The following is a 14,565-nucleotide window of genomic DNA, read 5'->3' as shown; positions in this document are numbered from 1 at the left end:
TCATAGATCCATTGACTTCAATGGCACCAAGCTGATATACCCCAGTTCAAGATAATCCTCTAGGGACACATCTAGTCTACGTTCTTCTTTCGAAAGGAGATATGCAAATTTGGTGCTAATTTGCATATTGTCTGATCGCTTTTTCGAAAGCGTTTTTTTCAAAAGTGAAAGCAGTTTAGATGGGGCTTTTTCGAAAGAACCGCCCCCCCCCCTTTTTTGAAAGAACCCTTCTTCCTTAAAAAATGAGGGTTTCAGGGTCTCTACCACATTGGGCTGGGATTCAAGACAGCTCTTCAGAGTGAACATCTCTATCAGATTCCCAATCCCCTGAATCATTCCATTCACCAAATGGATACTTGTTTTATACGTTCACACTGTAGTATTTCCATTAGTAGCCCTTGAGATGAAGCGATGAGGAGTCCTGTGGCACCTTATAGACTAACAGATTTATTGGAACATAAGCTTTCGTGGGCAAAGACCCACTTCATCAGAGGCTACCCCTCTGATCCTTGAGATGAAGGGAGTTGTCTCAGGCCTGCTGGTCCTTTCAGGCAAGGTGGGCTCAGCTAGTCCTCCTTATGATGATATGGCAATTTAATGATACTTAAGTATCCCCAGCTGTAGGAAAGCAGGAAGAACCACATAAACAGGGCTGAGAGTTCAGCCTAAAGCGTATGTGTTGGGTGGGGAAAGAAAGATCTCAGAGAAGGTAGAGCTTGTCCTCAGATAGAAGAAATTAGATGGGATGACTTGTTGTGGGTGGCAAAAGCATTTCAATGGGGCCAGAAGGGAAAGAAGACTTATAAGTTTAGCAAACCAGGGAGAAACCAAGATCTTAGGGATCAAAGGAGGAAGCACAGATTGTGGGGAAGCAATACAGGGGACTTAGAGAGAAGAAGCAGACCTAGCAGCCTCAGCTGGATCAGAACCTAGTGTAGAATGTGGCCCTGGGTTCCCCTAGCAGCCTTTAGGAAGAGATATGTAATCCCAACTGCAGGAGCAGTTTGGATTCTTATGGCAGAGGCCCAGAGGGCAGGCCAGTAAGAACACTTCTGTGGAGCCCAAGAGGGGCAGAGGAATTATTATTCAACTGTTTATCTTGGCCTTTCAGTTGTACCTTTGGCTACTCCAGAAAGGGGCTGATCTTAGTGTGCTGGCTGGAGTGTCAGACAGCTGCAGGAGGTACCAAATCAGCAGGCCTGACAGCCTCACCAGACCTCTGAGCAAGTTGGGGAGCCTGTCTCAACACCCCAGAAGGGGTGGGGCCGCAGGCAAAAGGGGTGTGGCTGGGCAGCCAGCCCTCAGTGAGTTATATACAGGAGCATTTCACACCTCTCAGAGCTAGTGTTTTACATTATGCAAATGTAAGTAGAGGTTTCTGCATCGGTGATGACTCAGTTCATGTTACTGAGGCTTTCTCAGCAAACGGCCAGAAACTCTAAACCTTTTCTGCTGCACAGGGTGCTCCCAGGCCAGGGTCTGACCCACTTTTGGCTGCAGGAAGATGTGTAGCTGCTGGCTGGGAGCCCAACACCAAACACAGAGCTGCCTCTCACTTCTGTGCTGCTGCTGGTGGTGGTGCTGCCTTCACGGCTGGGTGGCCAGAGAATGGTGGCTGTTATCTGTGCCCACAGCCCTGAAGGCAGTGCCACCAGCAGCAGCTATAGATGGCATAATAAGAGGAGTGTTTTCACTTTTGGGGGGATAAGCCAAGCCTTACTGTTGGGCAACTGCCCAGGAACCTATGGTCAGTGAGACACTTGGGTCACACCTGCCACCATCCAAACAGCCAGACCCAAGGTCTCTCTAACTCCCAAGATCCATGCCTAGAGCTAGGAGGGACCGGTCTGCGTGCACTCCACGTGGGAGTTCCTAGCCTTCACCGGGATGCATAGCTAATCCTGGTCAAGTTGTGAACAGCTCAGAAGTCCTTTTTAACTGCAGGGGCCAGGGGCTGGGTTAGACTCATGCCTGGAAACCTCTGACTGCAAGAAGCTACACAACTACTGACTGGGAGCCCAGCTCCAGAGGCAACACAGCTGTCAACAGTAGCTCAGCCAGGATTAGCAGCTGGAGCTTGGCACATAGTAGGAGCCTCTGGCTGGGGTACCCTAAGCTCTGCCACTCCCTGACTCCAGGCCCAGTGCTTGGGGGTTCAAGGAGCCTTGGTCTGGCTGTATGTGAGTGAGGTGACCACAGCACCCTCTTGACTATGAGGCGTTGGGTGGTTGCCCATGTCTCCCACCCACAGAGCCAGCCCTGCTGCCCATAAAAAGTGATGACCATTCCCCCATAACATGTGATCCTCATTGTCTGTGAAGTTGACCATGATTTTTGTGGAGCCCTATCAATAAATAAATTTGGGGTAATCTAGACTGAGGCCTGGGATTCAGTTTTTGTGGCACTGTTCATAGAAAAGTTCATAGTGCTTCATCTTTTAACTTAATATGTCTTTAAAACAATGTCAGTGTTTTCTAAGCAGCTCCTCCTCTAAAAAATACCCCTGGACTCTGCCACTTCTGAAATGATGAACACTGTAAAATTGGATTTAAAACCACAGTATTAAATACTTAAAATCCGATCCTCCTGGTAGGACCTGGGTTAAATTAAGCTGATGTACATTATTTTTAAAGAAAGGGAAAAAATATGGGAAGTGGGTTTTGAAGCCTGCAGGCAGAGAACAAAACAAGTGATGCAGGTGATACAAATCATCTTATTTTCATTTTTATAATGGTTTTCTGCTTCCATATGGGCTTAGAGCGGAAATAATTCTTAGGAAAACACGTTTGAATGTGATAAATAAAACATTTTTTTTATTTTTATTTTTTCACATTTGAAATATCAGCAACCATATCCAGTGATAAGAAATGACAGTTTTCTTATACTTTTGTTTGACTCTGCTTCTAGTAATTTTAATACACACATGTGTATTACAAAAATTAATAGGTAGCATATACAGGCTGGTAAATGGTGCTAGTTGAGGTATTTGAAACTGTTTCTCATGAAGCTAAATTCAACACAGCATAGTGAAATGAATTATGATTTTAATCACATCTTTTGGAATGTAAAACAAAACACAACATGTCAACAAATGTGCTGGGTTTCTTGGCAAAAGGGTTGCAAGCAAATTTCCTGTTATCACCAACTGTGGTTTTTTTGGCTTTATAAAATAAAACCTGTTGATGAATTAATGTCAGAAAATATCCCTCTCTAAAGCCAAAAGAATTTGAGGGTAGCAAAAGGTGGATGCTACTAGATCCTATACCCTTCTTGTTCCAATAAATAACTTGATCCCTTAACTAAATTAATTCCAACCCAATAACAATACTACTTTGTATTTATATAGCATTTTACATCCAAAGGTCCCTTGGAACTTTCTAAATGCTAATGAGTTTAGCATTACTGGAGTTCAAGTTATTATCCCCATTTTATAAGTTAAGGAATAGAACTGTTAAGTGCCCACTTGTTGCATTGCCATGACACCCACAATGGGGAGCTATATGGTAATGAATTACTCCATCTAGAATTCCTGGAGTGCTGCTCCTCAAACAGGTATAGTGCTTTTAGGAGACCCCATAATGCTTTAGAAATGCAGTATGTCTCCCTGCTGTACAAGGCCTACATTGCAGAATCCCACCCCTTTGTGGGCTTCCTGAGTTTGACGGCTGCATTTGTGTTCAGGCTTTCTGCAAGGATATAGTCACAAGCCTTACACTTACACAATTTGGCCCATGTGACTTGCTCAAGGTCAGAGAGCAAGTCCAGAGCAGAAATAGAACTCAGACCCCTGGACTCCCAGGGCCATGAAAGAATGGTCTTAGAGCTATGACGATCAATAAGAAAATGGTGTAGATTTCCGACATTTGAGAAAGAAAGGAAGCTGAATAGGAAAGAAGAGAAGGGAGAGTAAAGAGGTAAGTGCTGAGTAAAAAGTTAAGTAAGGAACACTCTTTGTGTGTGTGTGTGTGTGTGTGTGTGTGTGTGTGTGTGTGTGTACCTAATTCAGAAGACTAATGATTAAGGCTTGCAGGAGGAGTATAAACAAAACAAAACTTCTTCACAATTTTAAATGAGTCTGTGGATCAAATTGCACCCTATAGAATACCTCTGCAAGGCTGGAAACATACTGTGGAAAAGGAATTAGAAGAGGCACAGCTGGGCAAGTGAGCACTATGTGCACATCCCTTCATTAAATCCTCAAGGGACTTAGTCCTCATTGGTACTGACAGTCATTATGACATTTTAACACACACATTCTCTCTCTAATGTGAAGAGTTTTAAGGAAGGAGTCCAGAACAGAAGCCAATGAAGAATGTTATGGAAATATAGTTCTTCCTATTGGATCCATTCTTCCAGGGACATATGGGATGCTAATTAGAGCTGAGACTAAGAACCATAGGGAGTTCCATAGGTTTGTAGCTGGATTCCATGGCTATTCTGCAATGTATGACCCTGATTCAAAGCCTGCTAAAACCAATGAGAATCTTTCTGTTAATGATAGTGAGCATAGGCTCACTCCCTGGCTACGTCTACACTGGCCCCTTCTTCGGAATAGCCATGCTAATTTAGAACTTTGGAATAGGGAAATGCGTGGGGGATTTAAATATCCCCTGCGGGATTTAAATAAACATGGCCGCCGCTTTTTTCCGGCTTGGGGAAAAGCCGGAAAAGAGCGTCCAGACTGGCGCGATCCTCCGGAATAAAGCCCTATTCCAGAGGATCTCTTATTCCTACTTTCAACTTGAAAGTAATGTATGGCTGAAGCAATGTAGGCCATTGCATCCTGTGCTGTTATAGCATCACAGTACCTTAATTATGAATGTTCTGGCTTTTGTGCAGTTACAATCTCAGCATTGCCTTACAGCAGGGCTACTCAACTTTGGAAGCCCTGGGGGCCAAAATGATACTCACAGCACAGGCCGAGGGCCGCAACTTAAGTGTGGTTGCATATACATGCAAATATATATGCAAATAGCATCTTTCACACTGATGGGCATGAATACAAAGCACTTCCCACAATGCCCCTGCGCTCCCGGCACCTCCTCCCTGAGGGCTAAAAATGTCGACACATTATACCCGTCTGTTCCAGCCATCCCGTCCACTTGCATCTTTCAATGCTCACCCTGCCTGGGAGACGCTTCGCTGTTGTGGAGCATGTTCCCAGTGGAGGCCATGTTCAAAGGATCCCACCTGTGGGCTATGTGCTGAGCCCTGCATAAACCCAAACCGCACTGCAGGCTGCAAAAAAACAGGCTGTGGGCCGCATGTGGCCTTCTCCTCCTCCTTCCCCCACTTAACTTCTCTAGCTTTCAAGAAGAAACTGATTGCTTTTACCTTCTGTCTTTGGTAGGAGCCATTCTAATTCATGGGAAGGCTCTTTTAGTGGTGGTAATGTAGCTGCCAGCAGGCAGATTTGAATGTAGGGTCTTCTAGAGCAGTGTTTCTTAAAGTGTTCCACAGAATCACTTAGGGCATTCTAGACCAGTGGTCTCCAACGCAGTGCCTGCCGGGCCATTTCTGTGCGCCCACTGAGTGAACAGGGCCGACTCCGACCCCGGGTGCACGGCGCATGGGCAGTGCCGGCCCCCTGGGTGCACGGCATTTGGGCAGTGTCGGTTCCGGGTGTGCAGCACATGGGCAGTGCTGGCCCTGGGCATGCGACGTTTGGGCAGCCCCGCCCCTGGGTGCGCAGTGCAAGGGCTGATCCCCAGGAGTGCAGTGCATGGGTGGTGCCAGCATCGGGCATGCGCCGTATGTGTGGCCTCACCCCCAGGCATGTGACCGGCCCTGCCCCCAGGTGCATGTGTGGCCCTACTCCCAGGTGTCCGGCACATAAGTAGCCCTGCCCCCAGGTGCACGGCAGCCCCAAAAGGTTGGTGATCACTGTTCTAGACTTATAGAAGGAAAATGGCCTGAGCATATTACAGGCAACAACATCATTCAATCTGCTCCATGATTGATTTTAAAAATAGGCCTAAATCCTAAAATTAGGTAATTTGAGGAAACTCCACAGATGCCAGTGGAGCAAGGCCAAGTTACACCAACTGTAGATCTGGCCCTTAGCTCAGTAGCCTGTCCGAATTGCTTTACAAATAAAGAGATGCAATATTCAATACACTTCCAGTCCTAAGCATAGGTAGTGTAGCCAGCCTAGGTCAGACTTTTAAATCCAATTTTGAAATCAGTGGGAGTTGAGCACCTCCATACTTCCATCCAACCAGTTCTATGCCCGCATATCTGGAAGATTTATCTGACCCACTATTAACATCCAGGGGCAGCCCTTCCATATAGGTGAAGTAGGCGGTCACCTAGGGCGCCAAGTTAAATGAGGCACCAATTGGTGGTGCAATATCATTGAGGGGTTTGGAGTTGGGGGCGTCGATTGCATGGTTCACCTAGGGCGCCAATTGCTGGCAGCTAGTCTAGGACCGCCCATGTTAATATCACTTTTTCAGGCTAAGTATTTAGTGTCCAACTCCATTGTCTGTCAAAAGCTAAATAAAGGCAGTTGGTAGAAATGTTTACAAGTAGAAGAGAGATTAATTACTTTTAGTTTAGTTTCTAACACAGTTGTCATAAGGTGGACAGTGGAACAATGGAAACACAGCTGCAGGCGTAATAATAAAACATGTTGTAAAAGACTGGTAGTTGAGGAAGACATATGACTGCAGACAGCTACTGCTAAGTTCCCAGGACACTGGAATTTTCCATTGTGCACAAGATTTTTCCTTGAATATAGAAGCAGAATGGTTTTGTCATAAGACTAGTGCTTGTTTCATAATGAGCATGAGACAATAGGACCTCCTATGAACACATTCAATTCTAGCCATAAATGTAATGGAGAATCTCACCTATTTTTGGTGTTTTTCAGCCTCTTATTCATTCAGATTTTTCTGTGTTTTACTAGAACTACACAAGGGAAATGAAGAGAAATAGTACGCAGATAACTGCAAATTTACCCAGAAAGTTGTATAGTAAATACCCTTCAAACATGTACCAGTTCATTATAGTCAGGGTTGCTAAATGTTGTTCTCTGTTCTTTTCCACCTTATTTCACATTTAGTATGACTAACCTCAGAGTCACAGAGTAATGAAGAAGCTTAAAATGAGAAAGTTAGAGCAACCAAACTAACTCAAATAAACTATAGAAAACAAGAATATCCCACTGAAACTGCACCCTGAAAACACACCAAATCTGAGTTAAGGGTTTAGAACAGTTCAGATAACTTCACGTTCACGCACTTCCTGTACCTTGCCAGGATGTCACACTGTAAGTAAAAAGTTCTTGTCAGGATCTTTTCAGTCTAGTTTTTAAGGCCTACAAGAGCACCTGGTTGAAAATAGAAAATTAGAGAGGGCTGGGATAGTCCTCTTTTCCTGGAGCAGCTGGCATACTGAATCCGTCATTCCTAGTCCCACATCAGAGTAAAGATTTAAAAGAAAAACAGAAATGGTTTGTGTTAAATATCTGAGCAACACCGGGTAAATCTTCTAGTACTCTAATAAAGGAAGAAGACTGATAACAGTTTCACGGTACTGCTATATGCCTGACCCTTATTTATATGAGCTATCTCTATTCACATATATACCCTGCTGAAAAAAAATTACTCATGTGATTTAAAGATTTCAGGATGAGACCTACAATAATTCTATACAGATCAGTAAAAGGATAAGCTTTTCTTGGGTCAACTCAGTGCCACACACTAAAGATTGATTATAATACTGTAAACTGGAAATAATGAGGGAATTTATGACAGTTTATTTATGAAACAGTTATTTTTCTCATATGCTTAACTCCTTATAAGATTCTTAACTCTATAGTATTGCCTTCTGTATATTAGGTATCAAACTGAAAGAGAAGGAAGAGCAAGAAAAAATAATATTTACTTTTAAAAGGCACATGAAGTATAAAGGTATTGAAAGGATTAAAAAATTATCTGAGGAAGCTAATATTCATATTTCCAACAAGTCACATAAATATGCATAATAGGATATAAGATCACTAAGACTGTGTATAAAAGATTTTAAAAATGTGAATACTGAGATATAAGATTCCCTTTTGTAGAAAATAGTGTGTGTTCTTTGAAACCTTCTCCTTTGACCCAAGTCATGTCCCAGTATTGTGATATGTGGAACGCCTTGGAATCCTTTATGTTGTACCTTCGACACTGCTTTCCACCAAATGGGATTATGCCATAAAAAGCAAGCCTACTGTTCAACAAGAGGTTTCAGCTGATCTTCAGTTATTTGCTACTAGCTTCTTCCATTTATGTATCAGAACAAAAGAGAGCCAAGGCCCCCTTCTTGAGAAAATTGCTGCAGTGTCTGCTAAACACAGCTATAGGAACTACCATACTGGGTCAGACCACTAGTCCAGTATCATGACTCTGGAAGTAACTAGTAGTAAATGCTTCAAAGAGAAGAATGCAGCACATACAAGGAAACTTGTAACTGAGCATCATGATCAATGGAAACATGAAGCTGCCTCTTCCAATCACCTCACATACCAGAATGAAAGCCACCCATGCAGGTGGTCCATGTATCTTTAACATCTGCTGAACTGTTTAAATCTTATCCACTGATGAAGAAGCCAGGGATGCATTGACTATGAGGTAGTTTATAGACATATAAAGTAGTTAAGGGCTTCAGAAAGCCAGGGACTCAACTCCTATTAACATTTAATGGGACTGAAACACCTAATTCCTCTATGCACTTCCAAAAATGCCATGATGTGGCCAGGTCTAGACTAGCAACTGCTATTGTTACGGCTATATCACTTAGGGGTGTGATTTTTCTGAGACATTTCTATACCAGCAAAAGCACAAGTGTAATGCCAGTATAGGTTATTTTGCTCAGAAACTGGTGCAAGCTATAGGCAAAAAAGAATGTTGTATCATTATATAAGCTGTGTGTATACTAGGAGAATCTGTCAGTAGAGCTATACTGGAAAAACTTCTCCAGTGTAGTCCAAGTCAGAATTTTGGAAAGACTAAAACAGGCAAGTGAACATTTCTCTAAAAGCTAGTTAATTGGAAAAATAAATATTGCAAAAGCTCCTCCCAAGTGAGAAAGGACAAATTAAGAATTCAAATTAAGTGAAAAATCCAAAACCAGGCTGTGCTGCTGTTGTTTACATAGCAATGCTGTAAATACAAAGCTGACACAATTGGTGTTAAATTTCACTATTTAGCTGATAAGCCAAACCAGAAGACACATTGGCACACTGGGTAGTCCTGTCAGTCACTCCTAACTAGCTTACAAATCACTCAACAGGCTAATAGACTATTCAGGTATGAGCACTCCTACCTATTTTGGGAAAGATTCAATTATTTTTAAAACAACCTTTCAAATGTTTAGACTGCAAGAGACTCTCCAGGCTCTTAGTTTTTATTTGAAATCCTTTAAATCAAGTCTCAAATTTAGGTTTTATTAGATAATTAAGTCTTAGAAACTAAATGTTAGTAAAAATATTTTCATGATTTTGTTTTCTTTAATGAGTGGGTCCTAGTGGTCTATGGAAAGGAGGGAGAACACATGACTTCACTAGATCCAGAAGAGAAGAAGGATCTCTCTATTCATCAAGAACAAATAATAAGGCACCAACCCACCTCAAGAGGACAAAAGCAAGGATTGTGATGGGGAGGATCTATCACAAAGCTTGCCAGTGAAAGGGGATTCTCTGGGGATAAAGAGTTGCAACTCTTTGTGAAGGCCTCTGGAAACATTCACATTTTGGATACTTTTCTGAACTGAACCTGAAATCTTTGAGATTTTCCCTCTTTTTATATGTAGAGATGATTGTGATGATTTTACCAATTAACTGAATGCTTTCACATGTATTTTGGATACATGTCAATCAATTACTGTATGCTTTAGTGAGTGTGTATGTGTATAATATATAGTATATAAATGAAGGAAGTTTACTTTTTAAAATTTCCTAATTGATTATTATGAGTGTTTTAATGGGATAATAGTCCAATTTAAGTTGAACAAGTTAATTTCAATAAGAGTAAATATTCTTTACTCACATGAGCTTTGAACTCAAAATCAAATCCCAAATTCATTGACCAGATTTGGTAATAAGACTGAAATAATTCTAGAGGTATATCTTAGCTAAATACAGACTAATTATGGGTGAGAATAACAATGTACAAGTATTTGAGGGATACCAATGCCAAAGAGGAATCAATGTAATCAGATACAATGAACATATCACTATAATGTGACTACACCAAGTCCAAAAGTAGCTAACAAAATTCCATATTTAGGCACCAAAGTAAATGGCCTGCTTTACAGAAGTACTGACCACAGAAAAAGTTACTACAGAGGTGAACAGGAGCTTTTATGTGTTCAGTCCCTTTTGAAACTCAGGTCAGTTAAATCTGATCTACACCTAAAACATAGGTCATCCTAGTTATTTTGCTCAGGCCTGTGAAAAATGTTATGCCATGTGCGATGAGGTTAGGTTGACCTAAACACCATTGTAGATGCAACCAAATAAAATTCTGTTGTCCTATCTACTAGCACTCTCACCATTGCTAGCACACATGGGTGCTATAGGAAATATTGAGAAGGTTAGTACAGATTAATGAGATTAATTTAAGACCCTGTTGGAAAAGTCTATTGGTATTTAACAGAAAATAATCACCTTTTATAGTTTTAAATCATGTTTTAAGTAATGGTGAATTATATCTTTATACAAAAAATAGACACAAGAAACTGTAGGAAGGACATTCTTGATAACATTCTATAGATATAAAGAGTAATTTCTATAGACCATATTACAATTTAATAGACCCCTCTTTGATTCAATCCTCATTAAATTCAGCAGGATTTTTTCATACAACAGAAAAAAATTAGGCTGGATAGCTTTCTTCTTGTGAGTTTTGAGAGGCTATGGAATCTTCTCTAAAGGCAAACCACTTTACCTCTTCTACCATAGGATGTAATAGTTAATTAAATATTTGTGTGTGTCCAGGAACGTTGGAGAAAGCGGTGCAAGCCTTGTTACTTGGGACACTTAAAACTAGACAGAAATAAACATAAGGTAATGTATAAGAACAGGAAAAATATGGATTGGTAGGGAGATAGACTTGAGGACTTAGTAATTCTATTCCATTTCTAAATTCCAATGCAAACCTTAGAATCAGAAGTGGTTTTATACAGCAAAATCCAGGTTGAAATCCTGACCTCACTGAAATCAATGGGAGTTTTGCCAGTGATTTCAGTGGGCCCAATATTTCCCCTAAAACTCAGAGTGAAGTTTTGCTAGTGCTAATCTGCTTCTTCCCATCTCCAAGGGTAATAACTTAAACTTAATGGCTGTGTCTAGACTGCATCCCTTTTCCGTAAAAGGGATGCAAATTAGACACATCGTGATTGCAAATGAAGCGGGGATTTAAATCCCCCCCCCGCTTTATTTGCATAAAAATGGCTGCCGTTTTTTTCCGGCTTGGAGCTTTGCCGGAAAAAAGCGCCAGTCTAGACGCGGATCTTTCGGAAAATAAAGCCTTTTCCGAAAGATCCCTTATTCCTCTTAAAATAAGGAATGCTGTGTAGGGGGATTCCTACTTTTTTAAAAGCCGGAAAAAAGCGGCGGACATTTTTATTTAAATGCCGCGGGGGATATTTAAATCCCCCGCGGATTTCCCTACGACGACTGGTGAAATTTACATGCCCCTTCCGGAAAAGGGGCCAGTGTAGACGTAGCCCTCATGTTTATTTTGGAATAAGCTATTCCAGAAGATATATTCTGAAACAGTTTATTTTGAAATAGAGCATCCACACTACAAGGAAGCCTCAAAATTAGTCTGAGGCAGGCTCCCCTAACATGGGTGCGCTATCTTGATTTAGAACCCCTGGAAGTACTGGGGAGAAATTACTTAGAATGACCTTGGTGAGGAGCTATTTCTAAATAGCAGCAGTGGAGCATCCACACTGCAGCTATTTCGAAATAGCTATTTCAGAAGAGGAGCTATTCCTTGTGGAATGAGATTTGCAGAAGTAGGAATGAGGTTTGCCTGTTATTTCGATATTATTTCAAAATAACAGAATTGCTGTGTAGACTCTTGCATTGTTATTTCAAAATAACACTAGTTATTCCGAAATAACGGTGCATTGTATACACACCCTTACTAAGCACCTCTTCTTAAATCCTTTTTTCTAGAACCTTTATCCATTATTGTATGCCTTCTTTAATAGAGTACTAGCACTAAACATCCATCACTAGGATGCACTAGCCAGTTGGTTGTCTGCCTTCTCCCCACACCAGCTGGGTTCCCAGACATCTCTCAATGCCCTCCATTATGTCAGTTTAAAATATCGCAGCACCTGAGTCAGACAGGTGGACACTGACCTTCCAAAATAATTCTGGTGCCCCATAGATTATGGCAGGTTGTGAAATTACTGCCACCCTCCCAAGGGGACCAGAAATTTGGCCTCCTCAATGTTTATATACTTTTTAGTTTTGTCCACCCTGGAAGAGTTCGTAGTTATCCACCAGACCTTATCCTTAAGAATATCTGACCAGACAATGTTAACACCTAGAAATATTTTCAGGATCTGCATCAGGCCCTCCTTGCTCCTAGCATTTGTTCCATCTTTTTAAGTGTTCCCAAGGCATTTTCTCCTAGGTGTATCACCAATATATTCAATGGCCACTGATGGGCCTGCATAATCATACAATAGCAGTACCACATGATCCTATAACATGCCCCTCTGTGCATGCCAGCTGAGTACTGCTTGACCACCAAATCCCAGTTGCAAGCTCACAGGAAACTTGGAGGCATGCCTGTGTGCCCAAAAGATAATACTGTGCCTGCAGTGTATGCCACAGTGTACATAACTGGCTGCGCAACATCTGAGATGAGACTGTAACAGATTAAAGCTGATTTTCTACTTGAATTATCACATATGCATTTGAATGCCACGGCCCAATTACCTGAATAGAATCTACTTCCATACCTATTTGCACTGCTGTTGTAGCAGCTCCCATTCTGAATGAGTGGGAACCAATTTCATAGGCCTACAGCCCTGACCTCATCAGTCCCATCTCAGTATGGAAACAAACTGACATGTAGAGAAGGGTCTCTTGTTCCCCTGTACAAAAAGTATGCCTTCCCTCATCCACCATATTGCCATGTAAGTCTGAATGGGGCAGATCCCGGGTTCACTACCATCCCTTAGGGTAACCAATTCACCATGGCTTATTGTATCAGTCTTCAACCATCACAAAAGTAAAGTCACTGCATGCTCATGCCAATGTATATTATGAACTTTCAATGCCTTTCCCATAGAATTTTGATGGACACTAGCACTAGCTTGCAGACTCTAAAAGCACCAAAAAATTGCTATCAAGAATACAGCCCCAAATACGGAAGCTTTCTATGCACTATGACATATGGCACCAAAGATCTGGAGGAGGTCTCTGAGTATGGAAACCCCAGTGGGATGATGGGAATCCTCCCCACAGCTATTGCTAAGTAATCATCCCTCTAAGGACCTTCTCAATAAGAAACCACCAGAGGGTATGTCTACACTACCCCGCTAGTTCGAACTAGCAGGGTAATGTAGGCATACCGCACTTGCAATTGAAGCCCGGGATTTGAATTTCCCGGTCTTCATTTGCATAAGCCGGGCGCCGCCATTTTTAAATCCCGGCTAGTTCGAACCGGTAGCCGCGCGGCACGGAGTAGCTAGTTCGGATTAGGCTTCCTAATCCGAACTAGCTGTACTCCTCATTCCACGCGGAATACAGTTAGTTCGGATTAGAAGCCTTATCCGAACTAGCTACTCTGTGCCGCGTGTAGCCGTACGGCATGGGGTTCGAACTAGCTGGGATTTAAAAATGGCGGCACCCGGCTTATGCAAATGAAGCCCGGGAAATTCAAATCCCGGGCTTCATTTGCAAGTGCGGTATGTCTACATTACCCTCCTACTTCGAATTAGGAGGGTAGTGTAGACATACCCAGAAGGATCTGGATGGCCAGTTAGCCTATTGTCAAATGTCATGACCAAAAGGTGATTTAAGACTGTGGAGTGATTTAAGACTGTGGGACACCAATGACAGCATGTACCACAGCACCTGTGCTTCTGTAATGGTTCATATTGCTGACTGGCCTTCCTGCTTCTGAAATTATATGAAATCCTTAAAACTTCACTTGTAGCTCTACCACGTGTGTGGTGTAACTGATCTGCAAACCACACCAACAAATGTCCTACACTAAGGTTCCATATTGTTAATTGGCAATTGGGATGGGCTCCAGCCCCCACTGTCCTTGGAATCCTGCCTTCAGTATCTTCCTTTCCTCCACCAATCCCTTGAGTGGGATATCCTGGATCTGGGTAACCTGTTCCCTTATATACAGTGTGTAGGTAGTTTTGTGGAAACAACATCAGACACAGTAGCTTTCACTAAATGTATTAAATCCATGCTAACGGGCCTACCATCTGCTCCCACTAACTCACTTAAGAGAGTGCAACACCAGGCACAACTTCCCGAAGCCTGATAGGCTATCTGGGATAATTTAACATACCTAGTTGAGTGAGTGCTTTATCTAGCACCCC

The sequence above is a fragment of the Pelodiscus sinensis genome, chromosome 1 (genome assembly GCF_049634645.1).
Source record: "Pelodiscus sinensis isolate JC-2024 chromosome 1, ASM4963464v1, whole genome shotgun sequence".
Taxonomy (NCBI): Eukaryota; Metazoa; Chordata; order Testudines; family Trionychidae; genus Pelodiscus; species Pelodiscus sinensis.
This window is presented reverse-complemented; position numbering follows the sequence as displayed.